Here is a 26,843-nt window from a genome sequence, read left to right on the forward strand (position 1 = left end):
ACCTGTTTACTAAAATAAGTTTCTTTGCAATAAACAAGAAGAAATGAAATTGTCAAATGGTGGAGTAGGAAGATCCTGAGCTCACCTCTTCCAAGAGACACCAAAATTACAACAACATATAGACCAACTTCTCCAAGAATGACTGCAAGACTGGCAGAACAGCTCTTCTACAACAAAGGATATAAAGAAAAAAATAAATAAATACAAACACACACATGGAGATCGGTAGGAGGGGGCAGGGAGGTGATCCAGCCAGGACACACACCCCCAGCACAGGGATCAATGAGTGGGAGGGAATTTCACAAATGTAGAAGTTCTCCCTAAGGAGTGAGAAGTACAAGCCTCTGTGTACTTCTTGCTTTAGGAAGAGGAGCTCCATTAGCATCTAGCTTTGAAAACCAGCAGCAGGGTTCCCATGCAGAACAGCCAGTGGGCTATAGGAAATGGAGGATTGCTTTCCAAGGGCTAGTACACAAACTCATTCACTTTATGTCTCAGTGCAGAGGCAATAGTTTGAAAAGCCCCTGTCTACATGAAGGACATTCATTTCACTAGCTTAAGTGTGAAGGAATAAGTAGCAGAGATCTGTTGGAACTTACTCCAAAGACGGAAGTACCATCAGGCACTGTTTGTTTACTATTATTAAAATTCTTCTACCTAGATGGTGCAGCACTAGTGGGTGCCATCTGACATTCACCATCCACCTTGTGAGCACCACTCACCTTTCCCCAGAGTCTGCTTGCTGACCTGCCCTGCACATCTGGCGTGCCCAGGCTGGCACCCCTTCAAAGTGGCTCCCAGCCCACCACTCTCAGTAGGCAGACTCAGCTGATTCTATCAACCACACAAGGTGGCTCTCACCCCCAGGTGGTCAACCTTGCCCACCAGCTCATGCACAGGACACAGGATCAGGCCCCACAGTCAGCCAGTCAGGGACCAGCCCCCAAAACCAGTTCAGTTCAGGTGAATTCAACTGCTCAGTCATGTCCGACTCTGCAATAGCATGGATGGCAGCACACCAGGCTTCCCTGAATATCACCAACATCCAGAGCTTGCTCAAACTCATGTCCATCAAGTTGGTGATGCCTTCCAACAATCACATCCTCTGTCATCCCCTTCTCCTACTCCCTTTAATCTTTCCCAGCATCAGGGTCTTTTCAAATAAGTCAGTTCTTTGCATCATCTGGACAAAGTATTAGTTTCAACTTCAACATCAGTCCTTCCAATGAATATTCAGGACTGATTTCCTTTAAGATGGACTGGTTGGATCTCCTTGCAGTCCAAGGGACTCTCAAGAGTCTTCTCCAACACCACAGTTCCAAAGCATCAATTCTTTGACGCTCAGCTTTCTTTATAGTTCAACTCTCACATCCATACATGATCACTGGAAAAACCACAGCTTTGACTAGATAGACCTTTGTTGGTAAAATAATATCTCTGCTTTTTAATATGCTTTCTAGGTTGGTCATAGCTTTTCCTCCAAGGATCAAGCGTCTTTTATTTTCATGACTTCGGTCACCATCTGCAGTGATTTTGGAGTTCAAGTTAATAAAGTCTCTTACTGTTTCCATCATTTCCCCATCTATTTGTCATGAAGTGATGAGACCAGATGCTATGATCTTAGTTTTCTGAATGTTGAGTTTTAAGCCATTTTTTTCACTCTCTTATTTCACTTTCATCAAGAGGCTTTTTTGTTCTTCTTCACTTTCTTACATATGGGTGGTGTCATTTGCATACCTGAAGTTATTGATATTTCTCCCAGCAATCTTGCTTCCAGCTTGTGCTTCATCCAGCCCAGCATTTCACATGATGTACACTGCATATAAGTTAAATAAGCAGGGTGACAATATACAGCTTTGGAGTACCCTTCTCCTGATTTGGAACCCATATGTCATTCCACGTCCAGTTCTAATTGTTGCTTCTTGACATGCATACAGATTTCTCAGCAGGAAGGTAAGGTGGTCTTGTATTCCCATCTCTTGTACAATTTTTCATATTTTGTTGTGATCTACACAGTCAAAGCCCTTGGTGTAATCAATACAGCAAAAGTAGATGTTTTTCTGGAAGTCTCTTGCTTTTTCAATGATGTAACAGATGTTGGCAATTTGATCTCTGGTTCCTCTGCCTTTTCTAAATCCAGCTTGAACATCTGGAAGTTCACGGTTAACATATTGTTGAAGCCTGATGTGGAGAATTTTGAGCATTACTTTCCTAGCATGTGAGATGAGTGCAATTGTGCAGAGCATGAGCATTCTTTGGCATTGCCTTTCTTTGGGATTGGAATGAAAACTGACCATTTCCAATCCTGTGGCCACTGCTGTGCTTTCCAGATTTGCTGGCATATTGAGTGTAGCACTTTCACAGCATCATCTTTTAGGGTTTGAAATAACTCAACTGGAATTCTATCAGCTCCATTAGCTGTGTTCATGGTGATGCCTCCAAAGGTCAACTTGACTTCACATTCCAGGATGAATTTGGCAATAAGGAGTTCATGATTTGAGCCACAGTCAGCTTCCTGGTCTTGTTTTTGCTGACTGTATAGAGCTTCTCCATCTTTGGCTGCAAAGAATATAATCAATCTGATTTTGGTATTGACAATCTGGTGACGTCCATGTATCGAGTCTTCTCTTGTGTTGTTGGAAGAGGGTGTTTGCTATGACCAGTGTGTTCTCTTGGCAAAACTCTATTTACCTTTGCCCTGCTTCATCCTGTACTCCAAGGCCAAATTTGCCTGTTACTCCACGTACTTCTTGACTTCCTACTTTTGCATTCCAATCCCCTATAATGAAAAGGACATCTTTTTTGGGTGTTAGTTCTAGAAGGTCTTGTATGTCTTCATAGAACCATTCAACTTCAGCTTCTTCAATATTTCTGTTCGGAGTACAGACTTGGATTACTGTGATATTGAATGGTTTGCCTTGGAAATGAACAGAGATCATTCTGTCATTTTTGAGGTTGCATCAAAGTACTGCATTATGGACTCTTTTGTTGATTATGATGGCTACTCCATTTCTTCTAAGGGATTCTTGCCCACAGTAGTAAATATAATGGTTATCTAAGTTAAATTCACCCATTCCAGTCCATTTTAGTTCACCGATTCCTAAAATGTTGATGTTCACTCTTGCCATCTCCTGTTTGACCACTTCCAATTCGCCTTGATTCATGGACCTAACATTCCAGGTTCCTATGCAATATTGCTCTTTACAGCATTGGACTTTGCTTCTATTACCAGTCATCTCCACAACTGGGTGGTGTTTTTGCTTTGGTTCTGTCTCTGCATTTTTCTGGAGTTATTTCTCCACTGATCTCCAGTAGCATATTGGTTACCTACTGACCTGGGGAGTTCATCTTTCATTGTCTTATCTTTTTGCCTTTGCATACTGTTCATGGGGTTCTCAAGGCAGGAATACTGATGTGGTTTGTCATTCCCTTCCCCAATGGTCCTCATTTTGTCAGAACTCTCCTCCATGATGCATCCGTCTTGTTAGGCCCTACATGCCATGGCTTATAGTTTCATTTAGTTAGACAAGACTGTGGTCCATGTGATCAGATTGGTTGGTTTTCTGTGATTGTGGTTTTCATCCTGTCTTCCCTCTGATGGAGAAGGTTAAGAGCCTTATGGAAACTTCTTGATGGGAGAGACTGACTGAGGAGGAAACTGGGTCTTGTTCTGATGGGCAGGGCCATGCACAGTAAATCTTTAATCTAATTCTCTGTTGATGGGTGGAGCTGTGTTCCCTCCTGCTATTTACCTGGGGCCAAACTATGGTGGAGGTAACGAAGGTAATGGAGACCTCCTTCAAAGGATCTGATGTATGTACTGCTGCACTCACTGCCCCCAACCCTGCAGCAGGCGACCACCGACCCATGTCTCTGCTGGAGACTCCTGGACACTCCTGGACAAGTCTGGGTCAGTCTCTTGTGACATCACTGCTCCTTTCTCCTGGGTCCTGGTGCACACAAGTTTCTGGTTTTGCCCTCCAGGAGTTTATTTCCCAGTCCTGTGTAAGTTCTGGCTGCTCTATGGTGGGGTTAATGGCAACCTCCTCCAAGAGGTATTATGCCATACCCAAGCCTGCTTCACCCAGAGCCCCTGTCCCTGCGGCAGTCCACTGCTGACCCATAGCTCCACAGGAGACACTCAAACATAGTTCTGTCTCAGTCTCTTGGGGTCCCTGAGTCCTGGTGGGCACAAGATTTGTTTGAGCCCTCTGAGTGTCTCTGACTGGAATGGGATTTGTTTCTAAACATGAATTTGCCCTTCCTACCGTCTTTCTGGGGCTTCTCCTTTGCCCTTGGACATGGGTATCTCCTCACAGCCACTCCAGCGCTGCACAGCCCCCACTCCAGCACCTATCGTCTTGCTGGGGTTTCTCTGACCTTGGACGTGGAGTATCTCCTCATGGTTGCTCCAGTGCCATGCAGCTGGAACTCATACAGCTTAATATAAAAAAGCCAAACAATCCAATCAAAAATAGGTAGAGAACCTGAACATTTTTCCAGAGATGACATACAGATGGCCAACAGGCAAATCAACAGATGCTCAATATAACTAGTTATCAAGGAAATTCATATCAAAACCACAATGAGCTATTACTTCATTCTGGTCAGAATGCTATAAACAAACAGACAAGAAAAAACAAGAACTTCTGAGGATGTAGAGAAGAGGGACCTCTTGTGCACTATCAGTAATCCAAACTGGTACAGTAATCATGAGAAACAACGTGATGGTTCCTCAAAAATTAGTATAACTAGCATACAACCTAGCAAAGCCACTCCTTGAGTATTTATTGGAAGAGAACAAAACACTAATTCAAAAAGATTTATGATTACTAAGTTCATTGTTTATAATATCCAACATATGGTAGCAACTGAGATGTTCGTCAATAGATGAATGGATAGAGAAATTACACACACACACACACACACAGGAATATTAGTCAGAAAAAGGAAAGATATTTTGTTATTTGTGATAACATGGTTGGATAGTGTGTACTATATATTACACTAACATAATTCAGACAGAGAAAGACAAATATCATATGATTTCACATATATTTAGAATCTAAAAAGTAAAGTAAGTGAACAAACAAAACAACATACAGAAATCAAACTGGTGATTGCCAGGGAGGAGGAGAATGAGAGGGCGGAGGTAAATAAGTGGAGGAGATTAAGAGGCACAAAATTCCAGCTACAAAGTAAATAAATCATGGTCATGTAATATACAGAATATGGAATACAGTCAATACCATTGTAATAACCTTAAATGGTGACAGATGGTAACTAAACTGACTGATGATCATCTTATAATGAACATAAACGCTGAATCACTATGATGTACACCTAAAACTAATAACATTCTATGCCAATTACACTTCAACTTAAATAAAAGTACAAAGAAGAAATATGACTCTTCTCACCTACTACTCACTCTGAATGCAGCCTCTTGGGAGAAGTACATAAAAGTAAAATTACTGTTCAGCATTTAAAAATTTTAAGTGATATTTAACTTTCTACAATTGTCCAAGTTACTTCTCTTGGAGAAGTGACAGACATCACAATGAATGTGTAATTTGCTTATAAATTTGGGTCAACTGGATAAAAGTGTTCCTGGAAATTAAGAAAAGATTTTGAAAAGCATAGGGAAAGAAAAAACAAACAGAATGTAATATATAATACACTTTTTCTCTGCCACACATGTAGACAGAAAGATCAGAACTTTATGTGGGCTTCCCCGGAGGAACAAGCATGCACACTTTAAGCCAGAATGCATTCATACTGTGGTACAACCTTCTTATTTAATGTGTTTCTATCTTATGTCCTCCTTACATTACCCACAGAGGAACGGTGACAATGAAGGGAATTTAGTAGGGAAAGATATTACCTTTCACATAACTTCTTCAAGTTACCCGGTTTCCATTGCTAAATATTATAAAGCAATAAATTGGCATTTGTAATATAATATGCTTCTCAAAAAACTAAGATCATGGCATCCAGTCCTATCACTTCATGGCAAATAGAAGAGGAAAAAGCAAAAGCAGTGACAGATTTTATTTTCTTGGGCTCCAAAATCACTGCAGATGGTGACTGCATCCATGAAAATAAAAGATGCGTGCTCCTTACAAGGAAAGCTATGACAAACCTACAGTGTATTAAAAAGCAGAGACATCACTTTGCTGGCAAAGGTCCATCTAGTCAAAGCAATGGTTTTTCCAGTAGTCATGTACAGATGTGAGAGTTGGATCATAAAAAAAGGCTGAGCACCAAAGAATTGATGTTTTTCAAATTGCAGTGCCAGAGAAGACTCTTGAGAGTCCCTTGGACTACAAAGAGATCAAATCAGCCAATCCCAAAGGAAATCAATCCTGAATATTCACTGGAAAGACTGATGCTGAAGTTGAAGCTCCAATACTTTGGCCACTTGATATGAAGAGCCGACTCATTGAAAAAGACCCCAATGCTGGAAAAGATTGAAGGCAATAGAAGAGGGTAACAGAGAAAGAGATGGTTAGATGGCATCACTGACACAATGGACATGAATCTCAGCAAACTCTGGGAGATAGTGAAGGGAAGGGAAGCTTGGTGTGCTGCAGTCCATGGGGTCACAAAGAGTCAAACATGACTCAGCAACTGAACAATGCTTCTCAAAGACCCATAAGGAGAGACTGGGTTGTCCCATAACTGAAGTGTTCTGGTTTCTTTGACAGTTATATCTCTCATCGTATATTCACTATTTCAATTTGTTACGCACTGTACTTTAGAAAATATCATGAAAATACTGAGAGATCTACCTGCATTCAGATTCCTAGAAAACAGAATAAGACTCTTCTTAAGATTGTGAGGATAGACCAAGTCTTTTCAGCCAAGTGGTCACTCTCTGCAGCCTCTTGGAAAGCATCCTTCTGGTCTTCTCCTATTGATCACTCCTATTTTCATACTTTCTTGTCTATTATTTCATGTGCTTTCCAAATCACAGCCTTAATATTGTATGACTGAATGTTGAAACAATGCAGAGTCAAACAGAGCAAGGGGCAAACTAAAATGCCTTTAGAAGCCAGGCTGGTGACATAAATGTGTGAAGCAAGTCAGCTACGAAGGGCCCTTCCACTCCTTGGAGAACATGCTCAGCCTCAAAGCTTGGCATTTCAATTCATAAAGCTCATCAATAACAACATCACTTGTGACCAAAGTGTGTCTGAGGACCCACAAGCTGTCAATTTCAACAAAGTAGTAAGGGCCTCCTCCACTCCCCTTCCTGGAACTACTACACATTAAATAATTTCAGAACATCATTTATGCACTCTCCTGTATATGCTTGTGTACTACGCATGTCTATGATTACAGGTATGTTTGATTAAATGCTATCATACCATTTAAAAGGGCATCTGGTCCCATCACTTTATGGCAAATAGATGGGGAGACAGTGGCAGACTGTATTTTGGGGGGCTCCAAAATCACTGCAGATGGTGACTGCAGCCATGAAATTAAAAGACGCTTACTCCTTGGAAGAAAAGTTATGACCAACCTAGAAAGCTTATTAAAAAGCAGAGACATTACTTTGCCAACAAAGGTCCATCTAGTCAAGGCTATGGTTTTTCCAGTGGTCATGTATGGATGTGAGAGTTGGACTATAAAGAAAGCTGAGCGCCAAAGAATTGATGCTTTTGAACTGTGGTGTTGGAGAAGACTCTTGAGAGTCCCTTGGACTGCAAGGAGATCCAATCAGTCCATCCTAAAGGAAATCAGTCCTGAATATTCATTGGAAGGCCTGATGTTGAAGCTGAAACTCCAATACTTTGGCTACCTGATGGGAAGAACTGACTCATTTGCAAAGACCCTGATGCTGGAAAAGATTGAAGGTGGGAGGAGAAGGGGACAAAAGAGGATGAGATGGTTGGATGGCGTCACTGACTCAATGGACATGAGTTTGAGTAAACTCAGGGAGTTGCTGATGGACAGGGAGGCCTGGTAGGCTGTGGTCCGTGGGCTCAAAAAGAGTTGGACACAACTGAGTGACTGAACTGAACTGAGGGAGGAAAAAATAAATAACAAGACAGTATGCAAGAGAGTATACCCATGTGACCAAGGCATGTTGCCTCAGATGTCTTGACAAGAAAAGAATGGACTGAATAAGATTTGCATAGGTTTGCAAATATCACAGTGACTGGTGCATTAAATATAGACTTAGGTACAAAGTAGAGCCTATAAAAAGCAAAAGGATGGAAGATGAGCTATGTGCCCCAAAGGCAGCAGGAGATTATTGAGGAAGATGGCTCCGACTCTGACATGAGTACCAGCAGGACAGAGAAATTCAGGTAGAGTCAGGTCAGTGAAAATGAACTGACCTCATTTGTAAAAGATAAAACCATAATGGCACAGAAGTCCATACAATGAAAGAACATCACTGATACATTATTCTTAAAAAAGAAGAAGAAAAATCAAAGTAAGAGAAGGAGACAGCAAAGCAAATTCCAATGCTAAATAAAGAAGACAGAATTGAGTTTAAGAGCAAAAGGATTGGAAACTTCAGAAGTGAAGGCTTTCAGAAAAAAAGTAAATCCTAAGGGATCATCAACCATTCTAAAGCTGGTGAGCTTCAGACAATATTAGCTACTCTTTAAATCATATTCATTATGAATATTCATTTATATATTCTCCAGCCCTGTATAAAAATGTTGCATCTTTTCATTTCCAAAGTTAGTTCTTTCTCCTTCTTTCCCTCTCTTGCCTAAAGAAACATGGGCTAATACCAACGAATAAAAAGAGCTAACCATGCCCTACATATGTCAGCATTGAAGTCACAAGGCTGAACAGACATCTTCCCAGCTCTTACCTAACAGTAGTACTGCACCTAAAAAGATCTGAATCTGTTTCTTGCTCTGAGGACATCTACTTAGCTCTTTTAAACTGTATGCTTACTATATGTAAGTAAACCTCACACCTGACCTGCAGTCCTCCTTTGGATATATGGCAAAAATCACTGTCTTCTTACTTCACTTTTGCCCTAACCCTCCCAAGGTTAATCTTTTAGAACATCCCTGGAAGCAAAGTGCTGGGGAGGTGTGGTCTCCAGTCACTTCCAAGCAAACCTGTTTGTAGCATATCTTCAAGCTCAGGTTAATGTGTAATTTAGTCTCTAGCCTTCTGTAACTTTAAAGGTTGGGCTGGCTGCCTATTTAAAGTGATCCATGAATCCATGTTCAACTATAAATTTTAGATGTACATATGCATTCTAATCAAAAGCAGCCTTCAATACAGCAGCTGGCAGCAGGCTATAGCTCACACTGCCTGCCAAGGACTCCAGGCATCGGTGTGTTCACAGCCTTGGAGTTACTGCTACTCTAACAACCAGATTCACGTTAGTTCTGAACTTCTAGCTGATTGGTTTACTTGGCTGTACTTGTGTTTATTTCTTCCAAAGCTTTTGTTGTATTCCTTTGACAGTCTCTTATTTGGCATTTTCTCCAAGGAACCAACGAGTCAACATATGTAATCTCATGGGCTCATGGACTCATTTTGACTTTCTGTGTAGCATCGATACACAAGGAAAACTGCAAGCAGGCGGTATTTATAGAGCTGTTTTATGTCACCTAAGGACAGGAAATTAAGGTAATCACTCAGCTCTACCAGGCTTTGTTGTATTTAGGTACTGAGGCATAAAATACTAGACTTTTTGGTCCTGGCAACCGTCTATCTTTTTTCTTCTCATTACCACATAGTTAACCATAGTTGATTCTGTGTTTTCCTCTTAGGTAAAAGCTCTCACAGATCTTCTGCCCTCTTTTCTACCTCCTTTTCCTCTTATTACAAAAATAGCTCCTCCCCTTCATTGTTACTTCTCCAGTCTACCCCACAAAGTCCTGTCAAATTAATTTCTTCACACTCTGTTTTGAAATCTTGTGCTTAAAAACTTCCATGGGGTCCTGATTTGCCACTAAAGAAGAAGTTCTCTTGCAAACTTCTGATCCAACCAAACAGATCTAATTACTCTTCAGAAACATTCTGACCACACCCTGGCTCTGACTCTTGGCTCACTTTTCTCTCATTCTTTTAGCTAAGTAAATGCAGCTTTGAAAGTAGTGTGTTAGTTGCTCAGTCATGTCCGACTCTTTGTGACCCCACGGACTATAGCTCTCCAGGCTCCTCTGTCTATGAGATTCTCCAGGCAAGAATACTGGAGTGGGTTGCCATGCCCTCCTCCAGGGGATCTTCCCAATCCAGGGATTGAACACAGGTCTCCCACATTGCAGGCAGATTCTTTATTGTCTGGACCACCAGGGAAACCCAAATGCAGCTTTACTTCAAGCATAAAGCTCAACTAATTTTACTCTGCAACGGCCCCTCTGTCACCCCAGATCCCCAGAGGTAAGTATATGAGCCAAGACTCTTGTTCCTGTTCCTTCCCAATAATGTTATCTTGTGGCTCAGCTGGTAAAGAATCTGCCTCCAATGCAGGAGACCTGGGTTCGATCCCTGGGTTGAGAAGATCCCCTGGAGAAGGGAAAGGCTACGCACTCCAGTATTCTGGCCTGGAGAATTCCATGAACTCTATAGTCTGTAGAATCGCAAAGAGTTGGACACGACTGAGCGACTTTCACTTTCACTTTCAAGTGTTAGCTATTATAAATTTTACCTCGTATGATTCTCACAAAACACCTATGAGGAAAGCACCCTCTGTCATCCCACTCTACGGATAAAAAAAGTGAATCATGTGTACAATGATGTCACGTATCTATTGTTACATGGCTATGAAGTGGTAGAGCCAGTGGTCAAATCCTAATCACATCACTAAGGCACCTCCTCCAAACAACTTCTTTGAGATTTCCCTAGTTCACTAATTTGGCCAGTTTAATTTGCATAATTTGCATACAGTTTCCATAACTTTTAAAGTCATAGCCTTTTAGAGGCAAATACCCCCTTCCCAGTGCCTTGTATGTAATAATTAAGTGGAATAGCTAACTGTCCTGTTGTTCAGTTGCCCAGTCGCATAGGACTCTCTGTGATCCCATTGACTGCAGCATGCCAAGGCCTCCCTGTTCCTCACCATCTCCTGGAGTTTGCCCAAATTCATGTTCATTGCAGCAGTGATGCCATCCAGCCATCTCATCTTCTGACACCCTCTTCTCCTTTTGCCTTCAATCTTTCCCAGCATCAGGGATTTTTCCAATGAATCATCTGTTCACATCAGGTGACTATAATTGTACTGTCCTCTCCATCAAATAGCTCTGGTTCTGCTGAACATACAAGACAACTGTACCTCACAACTCTTTTTTATTTTAGCATCACCACATGGCTACCTGTGGTCAATAAAATGTGAGTAGAAGTGATTTTTTTTTTCCAGGTGGATACTTTAAGAGTGCATTTCACACCTCTTTTTTTCTCTTTGCTGTGATTTTCAAAGAAGATCCAGATAAATGCCATTCTGAGACCCTGAGTCCTGGAGTGAAGACCACACAGAGCACATGGACCATGCTAGGTCTGAGAGAAAACACACATTCCTGATTTTATCACTGAGGTTGTTGGGGAGTCATCTGTTACTGTAGGGCAACTAATCTATCTAACTAATAACAGCATACAACAGTTATCTATAGAAGATTGTAATAATGATTCACATGTGTCAGCCAAGATCAAAAGACCTCACCAATTATATCTGAAACAGCAAGAATTTGTCTGCAAGAAAGGTGGGAAAGAAAAGCAGCTTTTTACCCAAAAGAATCTGGGAAAACCGGTCAGCCACCTGTAAAAGAATGAAACTGGAACACTTTCTAACACCATACACAGAAATAAACTCAAAACAGATTAAAGATCTAAATGTAAGACCAGAAACTATAAAACTCCTAGAGGAGAACATAGGCAAAACACTCCCCGACATAAATGGCAGTAGGATCCTCTATGACCCACCTCCCAGAATACTGGAAATAAAAGCAAAAATAAACAAATGGGACCTAATTAAACTTAAAAGCCTCTGCACAACAAAGGAAACTATAAGCAAGGTGAAAAGACAGCCTTCAGAATGGGAGAAAATAATAGCAAATGAAGCAACTGACAAACAACTAATCTCAAAAATATACAAGCAACTCCTACAGCTCAATTCCAGAAAAATAAACGACCCAATAAAAAAATGGGCCGAAGAACTAAATAGACATTTCTCCAAAGAAGACATACAGATGGCTAACAAACACATGAAAAGATGTTCAACATCACTCATTATCAGAGAAATGCAAATCAAAACCACAATGAGGTACCATTTCACACCAGTCAGAATGGCTGCGATCCAAAAGTCTCCAAGCAATAAATTCTGGAGAGGGTGTGGAGAAAAGGGAACCCTCTTACACTGTTGGTGGGAATGCAAACTAGTATAGCCACTATGGAGAACAGTGTGGAGATTCCTTAAAAAACTGGAAATAGAACTGCCGTATGATCCAGCAATCCCAATGCTGGGCATACACACTGAGGAAACCAGAATTGAAAGAGGCATGTGTACCCCAATGTTCATCACAGCACTGTTTATAATAGCCAGAATATGGAAGCAACCTAGATGTCCATCAGCAGATGAATGGATAAGAAAGCTGTGGTACATATACACAATGGAGTATTACTCAGCCATTAAAAAGAATACATTTGAGTCAGTTCTAATGAGGTGGATGAAACTGGAGCCTATTATACAGAGTGAAGTAAGCCAGAAAGAAAAACATCAATACAGTATACTAACACATACATATGGAATTTAGAAAGATGGTAACGATAACCCTGTATGCGAGACAGCAAAAGAGACACAGATGTATAGAACAGTCTTTTGGACTCTGTGGGAGAGGGAGAGGGTGGGATGATTTGGGAGAATGGCATTGAAACATGTATAATATCATATAAGAAACGAATTGCCAGTCCAGGTTCAATACAGGATATAGGAAGCTTGGGGGCTGGTGCACTGGGATGACCCAGAGGGATGGTACCGGGAGGGAGGTGAGAGGGGGATTCAGGATGGGGAGCACGTGTACACCTGTGGCGGATTCATGTTGACGTATGGCAAAACCAATACAATATTGTAAAGTAATTAGCCTCCAATTAAAATAAATAAATTTTTTTTTAAATTTAAAAATTAAAAAAAAAAAGAATTTTTAGCTCCATTGTGGTCCCAGACAGGTGCTGGATCATATAAGGAGATTCCAGTCAGACCAGTTTTTATTTCACACTCTTTTTAGAAGTTTGGTATATATCACAATTCTCCTATTTGGAAACTCTATTACTTTTCCATTTTTCCTTCATACAAACAACTATGCTCCAGTCCACTCTAACCATTGTTCTTCTTACTCCTCAGGTTTTAAGAGTCTCCAAGTGTGTACAATAAATGTTTTCATCAGAGAGTATGCCCAGAGCAGTCTTCTATAGATCATAGTACCATTTCCAATCTCTACAAATGTAAAAATGTTAGAAAAAAGCAGGGCACTCAGCCCAGTTTAATCAGGGAGAGTAGGAGGGTCTGGGTAACTGAGTTTTCTCATAGTTAAGGATAACCCACTCTCAACTTATGTTGAAATATACTGTTTTTACTTCCATAGTTTAGCTTACATTTTACAGTTAAGATAACGTAATCACTGCTTTCATATGTGAACCAAGTTCTCCAGACCACTGAATATTGTATAGTACTATAGCTACAGCTAAAAACAGTATGAGCAATTATCTGAATATATATTTATTTCATGGCATTCCTGGAAGACTAAAGATAAATACTTTATTAAATATTTATTGTAATTTACAACTATAAATATGCAAATCTGTGATAAAAACATGATTGCAGAAGAGTCTTCATTTTAAAAGTTCTATTTAATTGAGGCTACCAGGTTTTACTGTTGAGAAAGGGATTCCCTAAATATAGATTAATTGGAATGTTCATGGAACTCTTCCTAGTAATGACTGATAAGATCAGCATACAAGGAACCATGTATTCTGACTAGATATTTTAGAAGATCAGACAAATACATTCCATAGCTAAACAGCTGTAGATTGCCAATGTATGGGTGAGTGGTAAGGGAGAGGAGAAGGGAATTGGAGAGATTCCTGGGGGAAACAATGACATTGAAAGTATACTCCAGAGGCAAAAATATGATTGCCTTCACCTTTCTATTGCTAAGACCCACAGCTGATTTGAAACCTTCTCAGCCAAGGGTCACTGCAAACTAGAAACTGGCACTTGCTACTAACCAATTTAATTTGGACTATCTCAGCCAGCCTTATTGAATTCTCTCCAAGCCCCCAGAGGCAAAAATGTACTGCTGTACTTAGGTATTCAATAAGGTTTACTTTTAGGGCTTCTTGGTGCACATAGGTTGTACATTCAGCATCATCTAGTTTAAACACATTGAGCAATCAATTTCAACTTGTTATTGTCACTGGGGCTTGAAAATTTAATAAGCAATTACCTGAGCACATTCCTTTATGTTTTTAATTTCTACTGAGATGTTGTTCCATTTTCAGGCCTAAAGCAATCATGCCCTCCAGAATGTTTAATTGAATGAGTCCATAATGTGAGTCTTTTTCTTGCCTGTATTCTCCCAGTGTGATTTATGAATCTGAAGGAAGTAGTGTCTTCCTAAGGAGGGAGCCAAGAATAAGTGAAAATTCTGTGATCAGATATGGGTGGATGATGCAACTCACCTTGTTGATATGGAAGGAAGCAGTGGGCTCTCAATAAAGAACACCTTCTGGGCTTCCCTTGTGGCTCAGCTGGTAAAGAATCTGCCTGCAATGCAGGAGACCTGGATTCGATCCCTGGGTTGGGAAGACCCCCTGGAGAAGGGAACAGCTACCCACTCCAGTATTCTGGGCCTGGAGAATTCCATAGACTGTTTAAGTCCATGGGGTCTCAAAGAGTCAGACATGACTGAGCGACTTGCACTTCACTTCAGTTTCCTATAGGTAAATATGAAATGCTTCACCCTCCTGTTTTCTGAGGCACTGCTGCAAAATTGCACATTATACGTACATATGTATATGTGTGTGTATATATATATGTAATGTATCAATACAATTACATATGCATGCATATATAGCACATATTTGTACTTACACATGTATGAAAAATGAAAGTGTTAGTCACTCAGCTGTGTCTGACTCTTTGCGACCCCATGGACTGTAGCCCACAAGGCTCCTCTGTCCTTGGAACTCTCCAGGCAAGAATACTGGAGTAGGTTGCCATTGCTTTCTCTAGATATCTTCCCAAACCCGGGATTGAACCCTGGTCTCCTGCATTGCACATAGACTCTTTACCAACTAAGCCACCAGGGCTTAGCTGTTGTTTTGTTGTTGTTGACCACACATGAAGTGGTGGTCTATCATTTCTAGAAGTCTTTGATTACAGTTGCACAAAATCATTCTGAAACTTTAAGCTGAAGGTTCATTTTATCTCATTATTTGTTTTCTTTCTGTTTATATCTAGAAGCGGGGTTGGTATACTTTTTCTGGAAAGGGCCAGATGGTAAATATTTTTGGCTTTTCAGCCATACAGTCCTTGTCTCAGCTACTCAACTCAGCTGTATGAGTACAAGAACAGCCCTGGACAATACGTAAATGAACGGGTGTGGCTTTGTTCTAATAAAACTGCATTTAAAAAACACAAATGGCAGGCCAGATATATTCCACTGGTCATAGTTTGCTAACCTCTGGCTTAGAATATTTAATAGAACAGATATTTCTCTATGTGTGATTTTTATTGGTTCATTTCATTGGTTAGTTGGTTTGGGCTTCTCTGATTTCATTTTGTTTTGAGGGGATTTTTTTTTTTTTTTTTTTTTGGTAGGAGGAAGGCATGAACTTCCTTCCAGGCTTTCTCAGCAGGTCTTCCTCCATCATCTACCCAGTAAATGCCAATATTTCAAAGAAATATTTTGTTTGGGCGTACTTTTGGGAGGATTCACTTTTTTAAATCATTCCTATGGCTTCACTTATCATTTAAGAAATGATATCTCTCAAAATGTACTTTTAGTCCAGATCTTTCTCTTAAATGCCACCAGTACCATACCTAACTCTACATAAAATAAACTACCCAATGACCCATGTATATACATCTTAAACTTGCATCACTCTAAATATGTCCAAATTAGAACTTGTTTTCTTTTTTAACCAACTTACAATGCCTCCTATTCAGCTATGAAAATATAAGTGCTCTCTGAGGTACATTTATTCTTTCCTTTCCTTCCAACCCCATATCAACTTTTGCAGATTTATCTATTAAATGACTCTCAATTTTTCATCTTCTCCATCTCCACTGTCTCTACTCAAATTTCTAAAGTCTCATTGCCTCCTCTCAGAAGTATTGTGAGAATATACTCACTGATCCCCCACCCCCTAGTCTTTTTCCTTTTTCAGAGGTACATCCTACTACACTCAACTCTTTCTCTAAAATGTTACCTGTCAATGAAAGACCTTTGATTACTTTCTTTTCCTACAAAAAGATCATCATAGAATTAAAAGCTTTCTCAGCACAAATCTACCCACCCTTTCTTAATTCCCTTTGCCCCCATTCACTCCAACCCCACCTTCTCTGGAATTCCATGCTGGGATCATGCCTCATAGCACCTCTCCTTCTCCAGAAAGCCCAACACTCCATGACTGCACCTTCTCTATATTCCAAAGGCTATGCCATTGTCTGTGTAGAAAAACATGAAAAAGGTAAAAGTTTATAGCATAACTGGGATGACCAAACCAAATAAATAGATATAAAGAGACAGATAGAGAAGCAACACAGTGTAATAACTTAAACACATAGTGGACTATGGACTGACATTAACTAAATTTTAATTCCACAGTGTCACTTAGCTGAGTGACTTTTGGCAGGTTACCTAGCCTGTTTTACTATTCTAATCAGTAAAAAAGTGATACAAAGTAACCTTCCTTAGAGAAATGTTATAAGGATTAAAGGAGTGAATGGTTTATAAATCACAGAACAATGTCTGGCCTAGGAAGAACTAAAAAATATAAATGGCTAAATAAGCAAATTCATATATATACCCATAAATATGTATGTGCCATGCTTAGTCGCTCAGTCATGTCTGACTCTTTGCAACCCCATGGACTGTAGCCCACCAGGCTCCTCTGTCCATGGGGATTCTCCAGGCAAGAATACTGGACTGTGTTGCCATGCCCTCCTCCAGGAGATCTTCCCAAGTCAGGGATAGAACCTAGATCTGCCGCATTGCAGGTGGATTCTTTACCATCTGAGCCACCAGGGAAGCCCAAGAATACTGAAGTGGTTAGCCTATCCCTTCTCCAGGGGATCTTCCAGAACCAGGAATCAAATTGGGGTCTCCTGCATTGCAGGTGGATTCTTTACCAGCTGAGCTACCAGGAGAGACCAAAATATGTATATTTATATGCATATTAAAACTCAACTTTCAGTAAACTAAGATCATGGCATCTGGTCCCATCACTTCATGGCAAATAGATGGGGAAACAGTGGAAACAGTGACAGACTTTATTTTGGGGGGCTCCAAAATCACTGCAGATGGTTACTGCTGCCATGAAATTAAAAGACGCTTGCTTCTTGGAAGAAAAGTTATGACCAACCTAGACAGCTTGTTAAAAAGCAGAGACATTACTTTGCCAACAAAGATCCATCTAGTAAAAGCTATGGTTTTTCCAGTAGTCATGTATGGATGTGAGAGTTGGACTGTGAAGAAAGCTGAGCGCTGAAGAATTGATGCTTTTGAACTGTGGTGCTGGAGAAGACTCTTGAGAGTCCCTTGGACAGCAAGGAGATCCAACCAGTCCATTCTAAAGGAAATCAGTCCTGAATACTCATTGGTAGGACTGATGCTGAAGCTGAAACTTCAATACTTTGGTGACCTGATGTGAAGAACTGACTCATTGGGAAAGACCCTGATGCTTGGAAAGATTGAAGACAGGGGGAGAAGGGGATGACAGAGGATGAGATGGTTGGATGTCATCAGTGACTCACTGGACATGAGTTTGAGTAAACTCCGGGAGTTGGTGATGGACAGGGAGGCCTGGTGTGCTGTAGTCCATGGGGTCACAAAGAGTTGGACACAACTGAGTGACTGAACTGAACTGATATATATATATATACACATACACACACACACATACATGTATGTGAAGATATATTATCATTAATCAATTAAATCCAGAATAGGAAAATCAATGCTAAAACATGTCTTCTTAAGGTATTTCTTTCTGCTGCTGCTGCTGCTAAGTCACTTCAGTCGTGTCCTACTCTATGCGACCCCATAGATGGCAGCCCACCAGGGTCCCCCGTCCCTGGGATTCTCCAGTCAAGAACACTGGAGTGGGTTGCCATTTCCTTCTCCAATGCATGAAAGTGAAAAGTCAAAGTGAAGTCGCTCAGTCGTGTCCGACTCTTTGCAACCCCATGGACTGCAGCCTACCAGGCTCCTCCACCCATGGGATTTTCCAGGCAAGAGTACTGGAGTGGGGTGCCATCGCCGTCTCCAATTTCTTCCTGAGGAAATACTTTAAAAAGGAGGTATTTCCCTGGAACTTGGGGGAAAACTAACAATTACAAAGCAGAACCAGGCTTTACCCCATGTCAATCTTACTCCAAAGCTCATGTTCTGTGCATGTGTGCTTTCAGGATTGGCTTTCTATTAAGGAGTAAATTAGTTTCTTACCCCAGAATTCTTCTCTATAAAGAGTCCACCGTAATGTTCTTTGTTTTCTGCATCATATCTAGACTTCAATAAGAACTCATTGAAATGACTCTTGGAGACTTTGTCAATTACACTAGCCTTCATGCTATCCTTACACTGGAAGCAGTTCTAAAGGAGAGGAAAGAGCTGCAGTCCCAAGTCTTGGGCTGCAGCTTTCTCTGTGGCTTGGGGCAAGTGACTACCTCTGGGGATAATTTTCTCATATGTAAAGTGGAAGTAGGAGTACTTTCCTCACAGCACACAGGAGAGAATCAAAACAGACACTGCCTGTAAAAACACCCGTGTATTCTGAAGACTTCTGGTAGTCTTCAGAATGGCAGTGTTACTGTCCCCCAAATCCCACATATCATTCAAGATGCATTCAAGCTCCAGAACTTTCACACAAGTTTTCCTGTCTCTTCAGGCTCAAGTATCACCTGCTAGAATAAATGAATCATTGATTGTCTGTACCACTGAGGCAATTCTTAATTACAAGCCTTTTACTTTTATTATATCACTGTTTTATTATTTAATAGTTTGCTGCTACTGCTGCTAAGTCACTTCAGTCGTGTCCGACTCTATGCAACCCCACAGATGGCAGCCCACCAGGCTCCCCCATCCCTGGGATTCTCCAGGCAAGAGTATTGGAGTGGGTTGCCATATCCTTCTCCAATGCATGAAAGTGAAAAGTGAAAGGGAAGTCGCTCAGTCATGCCTGACTCTTAGCGACCCCATGGACTGCAGCCTACCAGGCTCCTCCATCCATAGGATTTCCCAGGCAAGAGTACTGGAGTGGGTTGCCATTGCCTTCTCCATTTAATAGTTTATCTGGGTATAATTATTTACCCAGTTAGAATCAAAACAGCTGGATGATACATACTGTGTATGTATGTGTTCATAGGGGATATCCTGCTTTTCAAAGACTGTGCTAAGCACACAATAAGGTTAATAAATACTGGTTAACCATAAAAGAATGAAATGAACACAAGGAAACAGGATCCAATGTCATCTTGAATAATGGGACACATATATCATGCCAAATTAATTCTAGATTTACTCGCTATTGTTGCAATTTATATAAGAAGCTAGATTTTGTTTGCTTATAGAAACCATTAGTCACTAGGTTAATTCCAGAAAATTGCATGAACACCTACTGGGTGCCAGTGCTTAGGCCAACAGGAGGGAACAAGCTGACGGGAGAAAATTCAGGGAGAAAATGAGTGAGATAATTCCAGCCTTACAGCAAAGCCCATTTAGAAAAATCAAATCAACTCTCTATAGCAGCACTGAGAAACTGGCAGACTAAAGTAAGGCCTAACACTTAGTATGTACCTGGTTAATGAAGGTGTTTAACATAATGTACAAGACGTAGAAAAACAGCAATTTGATGTCAGAGGACAGTAAAACAAATGAATGAATATAGAGACCAAAGTTGAGTTGCATGGGAGATTAAACATAAGCAACACACTCTTAAAGAGTGTAACTCAGAAGGGACTTCCCTGGTGGTCCAGTTAAGAGTCTGCCTCCCAGTGCAGGGGGTGCAGGTTCCATCCCTGGTTGGGGAGCTAAGACTCCACATGCCATGGGGCAACTAACCATGCTCACAGCAAAGAAGACCCAGCACAGCCAGGATTTTTTAAAAAGAGTATAGCTTACAGACACTGATGTATAGATCAGTCTTATGGACTCTGTGGGAGAGGGAGAGGGTGGGGAGATTTGGGAGAATAGCATTGAAACATGTATAATATCATGTATGAAACGAGTCGCCAGTCCAGGTTCGATGCACGATACTGGATGCTTGGGGCTGGTGCACTGGGACAACCCAGAGGGAGGGTATGGGGAGGGAGGAGGGAGGAGGGTTCAGGATGGGGAGCACGGGTATACCTGTGGCGGATTCATTTCGATATTTGGCAAAACTAATACAATATTGTAAAGTTTAAAAATAAAATAAAATTTGAAAAAAAAACAGTGAAAAGTCATGTTGATAGCACATAAAAAAAAAAAAGAGTATAGCTTAGAGAAAAGATACTGACATGGCAAAGTCAGAACAAAATCAAAAGTGCAGAGCTATGCAAGACTTTTCTAGCAAAAGCTTTCACCAAATGTTTTCCATGGCACTTGTCAAGTTGTACTTAAATACTATGATTAAACATTCAAATTTTAGCTAAGTATATCCTCTCCCCCTAGCACTTCCTTATAAAACCATGTCTTATTCTCACATTAGTATTTTGATAAAGTAGGAATTTTCATTTTCTTTCCCTTGATGCACTCTAATTTTAATGAAAGGAGAAATCACAGGCCTGAACAGAAAACATAAATATGTCATGTCATTGGAAGAAAAGAAGGAAAATGAAGATTTATTTAGTGTAATTATGAACCTAGGAGAAGGAAATGGCAATCCACTCCAGTATTCTGGCTGGGATAACCCCATGCACAGAGGAGCCTGTTGGGCTATGGTCCATGGGGTCTCCAAGAGTCAGACATAATTGAGCACGCATGCTTACAAAAGCGTAGATTCCATGTGGATTGACTGTTCAGAGCTGGGTTTTTAACTCATACTGTACATGGCTAAATGGCCCACAAATGGAAAGGTGACTGGGGTTTCAGGGATCTAAAAACAGTGATACTCTGCCATGCTACATAAGTATACAGAGCTTTAGAAAGCCCAGGATCCTTTGGGTATTAAAAAAGCAAGCCCTGTATTCCACTTACTTTTGAAATATTCACTAAAAATATTCAAAATCTAAAATATAGTTAACTAAACTCTTCTTTCAGAGAAGGCAATGGCACCCCACTCCAGTACTTTGCCTGGAAAATCCCATGGATGGAGGATCCTGGTAGGCTGCAGTCCATGGGGTCGCTAAGAGTTGGACATGACTGAGCGACTTCCCTTTCACTTTTCACTTTCATGCATTGGAGAAGGAAATGGCAACCCACTCCAGTGTTCTTGTCTGGAGAATCCCAGGGACGGGGGAGCCTGGTGGCTGCTGTCTGTGGGATCACACAGAGTTAGACACGACTGAAGTGACTTAGCAGCAGCAGCAGCAGCAGCAGCAAACTCTTCTTTGGCTCTTTACTCAAGGCAGCAAACTGACCCTGATTAAGTTGAACCGCTTTCATTTTCAATATTCATTTGCTATAGCAATACTAGCACAAATGCTTCACAGTGTAAAGAAGTTCCATTTTACCCCTTGATTTTGGAAAGATGAGAAGTAATGGGAGATGGGAAGTAAGCATCATAGCCATAAGTTGCACAAGACAACTGTTCTGATAATTATAAAACAACTACAATAAACTGTGTCACACGCTAGTAAAGTAATGCTCAAAGTTCTCTAAGCCAGGCTTCAGCAATACGTGAACCATGAACTTCCAGATGTTCAAGCTGGTTTTAGAAAAGGCAGAGGAACCAGGGATCAAATTGCCAACATCCGCTGGATCATCGAAAAGGCAAGAGAGTTCCAGAAAAACATCTATTTCTGCTTTATTGACTATGCCAAAGCCTTTGACTGTGTGGATCACAATAAACTGTGGAAAATTCTGAAAGACATGGGAATACCAGACCACCTGACCTGCCTCTTGAGACACCTGTATTCACGTCAAGAAGTGACAGTTAGAACTGGACATGGAACAACAGACTGGTTCCAAATAGGAAAGGAATACATCAAGGTTGTTTATTGTCACCCTGCTTATTTAACTTATATGCAGAGTACATCATGAGAAATGCTGGGCTGGATGAAGCACAAGCTGGAATCAAGATTGCCAGGAAAAATATCAATAACCTTAGATATGCAGATGACACCACCCTATGGCAGAAAGTGAAGAACCACCAAAGAGCCTCTTGATGAAAGTGAAAGAGGAGAGTGAAAAAGTTGGCTTAAAGCTCAACATTCAGAAAATGAAGATCATGGCATCTGATCCCATCACTTCATGGCAAATAGATGTGGAAACAGTGAGAGACTTTATTTTCTTGGGCTCCAAAATCACTGCAGATGATGATTGCAGCCCTGAAATTAAAAGACGCTTTCTCCTTTGAAGAAAAGTTATGACCAACCTAGACAGCATATCAAAAAGCAGAGACATTAATTTGTCAACAAAGGTTGATCTAGTCAAGGCTATGGTCTTTCCAGTAGTCATGTATGGATGTAAGAGTTGAACTATAAAGAATGCTGAGAGCCGAGGAATTGATGCTTTTGAACTGTGGTGTTGGAGAAGACTCTTGAGAGTCCCTTGGACTGCAAGGAGATCCAACCAGTCCATCCTAAAGGAAATCAGTCCTGAATACTCATTGGTAGGACTGATGCTGAAGCTGAAACTCCAATACTTTGGCCACCTGATGCGAAGAGCTGACTCATTTGAAAAGACCCTGATGCTGGGAAAGATTGAAGGCGGGAGGAGAAGGGGACGACAGAGGATGAGATGGTTGGATGGCATTAGGAACTCAGTGGACATGAGTTTGGGTAAACTCTGGGAGTTGGTGATGGACAGGGAGGACTGGCGTGCTGCGGTTCATGGGGTCACAAAGAGTCAGACACGACTGAGGACTGAACTGAACTAATGCAAATTTAAGGTAAATCACAAAGAAGAAAGTTCCTTGTTTCCATACTCTCTCTCTCTTCCCCTCTCTCATTCTGAATTAAAGACAAGTGTGCTGAGAAATCCTCAGGGTAGAAGAATTATTGTATCTCCTAGATTTCAAAAGTGAAAAAAAAAAAAAGTTGTCTTGAAGAAAACCTTTAATATCAACCCTTGTACCTGTTTTTTCTTAATCTAAAAGTATGCATTACTTTAAAAATACAAATATCTTATTCACCGACCGATTTCAACAAATGCAACAGCTCTGCTCATCTTTCTCAGCTCTGCATCCCTCCCATTACTTTACTGCTTTAGATATTTGTCCTGTGGAGGGGTGATCAATTAGATGAATAGGTCCCATTACTTTGTGGTTAATAAAAGATTTTATATTCTGAGATGCACACAAAAATAAGTCAGAGTCAGCAGTGGATTTATGGAATTGGGAGCAGAAGGAAAATTGTTTATCTAACAGCTCACGGTCTTGAAAAAGCTTTTATTGTCTTGGCAGGCTCGATTTCCATTGCCTTTGCCTCCTGAGCCAAAGAGAGAACTTGTCCAGGTTACAGATGTGAAGACCAGAAAGCACATATAAGGTGGGGCCACCTCCTCCCTGCAATACTGTCTTTGACAAGCTGGCATTCTGGCAAGGCCTCTTTTATTAACAAGAAAGATGTTATCCAGAGATCTGGACGTTCACCCCAAGCCATAGCTGTTTTCCTCATGTTGTGAGTGGCCAAGCATGTCCATACCCGCAGTGTGTTATCTTCATCTACGGCCCATCACCACGCCCGATTACCCTTATAATAAATTCCTCTCCTCCAACACCAAGCTCCAAGACGACCAAAAGCCAGTCTTTTTACTATTTCCTCTGTGCGATCTGTTTTTTCTCTACTTGCCCATTGAAACAGCCCCAATACTCCCAAGCACTCTTCCCATCATGCCCAGCAGTGTGTCAGTTGTGATGCCAGCAGATGAACTCAGGAGCCTGGAGCCTCAGAAAGACCCGTGATGCAAAGGAGAGAACCGAGTGCATTTGGGAGGCAATTCTCTACAGAGGGAGCCAAAAAGTTTGAACCAACAGCAAAGGAATGGAGGAGTGGATCCAAAGGCAAAGATGAAGCCTGGCCATGTAGCTGTCTAACAGAGAAGAGATCTGGCAGCAACCGACATGTTGTCCTCAGAAGACCGGTAACGTGCTGGGGAAAACTCCCTGACTCGCTCTTCCAATAACATCGATGCAAATGAATATGGCTTTTTGTTCAACAGCACTTGAGAAAAGCTAAAAGGAAATTTCCTGCCCTGAATCTTGAAACACTTGTTCTAATAGCTTTCCAGGTAATCCAAGTTACACATGTGTGCATTAGAAACTGTGAGTGTGTATCCTCTCCAGGCACGCCTCATGACTGGACTAATTATGCACATGTTTCAGCATCCACAGCAGACTAAAATTTCTTGCATCTCCACCCCCTCCTCACCCAATAGGAACAGCTTTTCTAATTGAAAAGTAGGAGAAAAGTTTGAGGTTTCTCTAACTTGTTTGGGGGGGTAAAAAAAGCTGTTCACAGTGAAGTCAAACATCTTTGTGTAGAGAGAACTTCCTAGAACTAGAATGCATGCGTGCCTGTTAAGTTGCTTCAGTCATGTCTGACTCTTTGTGACCCCGTGGACTATAGCCCACCAGTCCAAGGGCCACTGTCCAAGGGATTCTCCAGGCAAGAATACTGTGGGTTGTCATGCCCTTCTCCTGGGGATCTTCCTGACCCAGGGACTGAACCCGTGGCTCTTATGTCTCCTTCATTGGCAGGTGGGTTCTTTACCACTAGTGCCTCCTGGGAAGCCCATGGTTAAAGTGAGGCCCTCCCAAGTGGGAACTCTCCCAACTTATATTTAAGAAGGGGAACAGAGATGGGGGGAGGTAAGGGTGGAGAGAGGAATGGAAAAGAAGGAGAGGAGAGGGAGAGGAGAGGAGGGAAAAAAATGTTGGCTACAGGGATGGGGAGGATTGTACAATTTTTTTTTTCCTAAGAGAAGCCTCCAGACTGGTACTCTATGCATCTTTGAAGTTGTACATTGGCTTTACACCACATGAGTCTATCAAGAGACAGAATAGGGGTTGGCTCTTCAGGAGAACAAAATGCCATCTGCATTCGTATCCATGCCATTCTTTGTGTCAAGTAAGAAGACGATCCAACAGTCCCTGTGGTAACAGGATTCACACTTGCCCACACAAGTCCCACCCCCTCAACCCATAATTAGCAGGGCCAAGTTTGTGACATGATGGTCAATTTCATGTCCAAAGTATACACACAAGTATTGTCACATTTTCTACCTACATTTTATGCCTTGAGATCCCAGCATGTCTATGGTGGTTTGCTGGACCCATGTAAATTTTCTTTCTGATTTGTTAAAGCAAACACGGGTTACGAAGGACCAGAGTTCCACTAATCTGCACTTCCTCTCAGGAATCTCATAGGAAGGTACTTTATACTGCATGAATCCTTCACTGAAAATAAAGTATTTCCTTGCTGTGTACTCCTTTAAATAAATAACCATGAAGCCATCCTTCATTTTGAAATATGACCAAAATAAATACCTGAGTTAATGTTCCCATATTAACATTCCAGACAATCAGTCTCGACCATCTCTCATAGTTGAATGCTAAGCTTTCCCATTAAAGTGTATCTAGCCCCCAGATTTTGTTTTGCAAGATCCTGAACTGAGCCGTGAAAAACTTTCCAGGAACATCAATATTTTCTTCTTCCTGTACAGCTTTCCTTTCAGCACTATGGGGGACTAACTGTAAATAATCAAAGAGGAAGCTTGCAGCCCATGCCACCCTCCCTCTAAGGCCTGGGATCCATATCTGCAAAACAGATTAGGATGAGAGGGGGTGTGTTGAGTCAGAAGTTAATGATAGAAGGCAAGTCGGTCTTTACGAACAGTATTTATTGGTACAAACTCTCCCCTGGTCACCCTGGCCCTGAGTCAGTAATAGCACAAGATTGCAAAATCGAGCAAAACACAGGAACTGAGAAGGAATAAGCTAAGTCAGACTACTTGCAGTTTTTATTTTATTTCTGACTTATTTTAAATTAAGTCAGAATATTTGGCATGTTTACCATGCTAACAAGGACATGGTAAATATTATTGCATGGCCGAAGGACTGATCCTCAGCTTTCCAACCCAGAATGGAAACCAGGATGAGAAATAAGAGAGAGAGACCGGTTAAGAGGGCTGACTGAGGCTCAGCAAAAGGAAGATGTTTTCTGACAACCATGACCAATGCATGAAATTATTCACTGCTGGATGACTACCCCCACAGTGAAATTAGTAACTGGGGGTAACTTGTCATCACAAAGTTCTATGCATAGGCAGAAATCTATCACTGAGGAATACCCTTGGAGTAATTCCTGCCACAAGTAAAGTGGAATTAGCCTAAGTCTTACGAGCTTGAACCAAGAACAGCAGCAGGAGTCTCCCTGCCTCCCTTATGCCTTCATAAGGAACTGTCTTCCACCATCCCAGCACCCACCACAACAACTCTTATAGTCACAGAATTAGATAAACTTATGTTTTCCTCAGAACTTATGTATGCATCAGGAAGGCAGC

The 26,843-nt window shown here is 41.2% G+C and overlaps 1 protein-coding gene across 26 annotated transcripts in view; it reads right to left on the reverse strand.

Annotated features, from left to right (window-relative positions):
- The window catches only part of LOC147369038 (uncharacterized), a 1,156,454-nt gene that overhangs the window by 579,521 nt on the left and 550,090 nt on the right, over positions 1–26,843 (reverse strand). For 2 of the 26 annotated variants that reach the window (XR_015167167.1, XR_015167165.1), the window contains one exon: positions 16,536–16,645. The exons of the other annotated variants lie outside the window; for them this stretch is intronic. The gene's annotated coding sequence lies outside the window, so the exon portion shown is untranslated. The remainder of the gene's footprint in view (positions 1–16,535; positions 16,646–26,843) is intronic. 26 annotated transcript variants of the gene reach the window in all.

Source organism: Bos grunniens, chromosome 7 (genome assembly GCF_055505025.1).
Source record: "Bos grunniens cultivar Pamir isolate PY7600 chromosome 7, Bosgru_T2T1.0, whole genome shotgun sequence".
Lineage (NCBI taxonomy): Eukaryota > Metazoa > Chordata > Mammalia > Artiodactyla > Bovidae > Bos > Bos grunniens.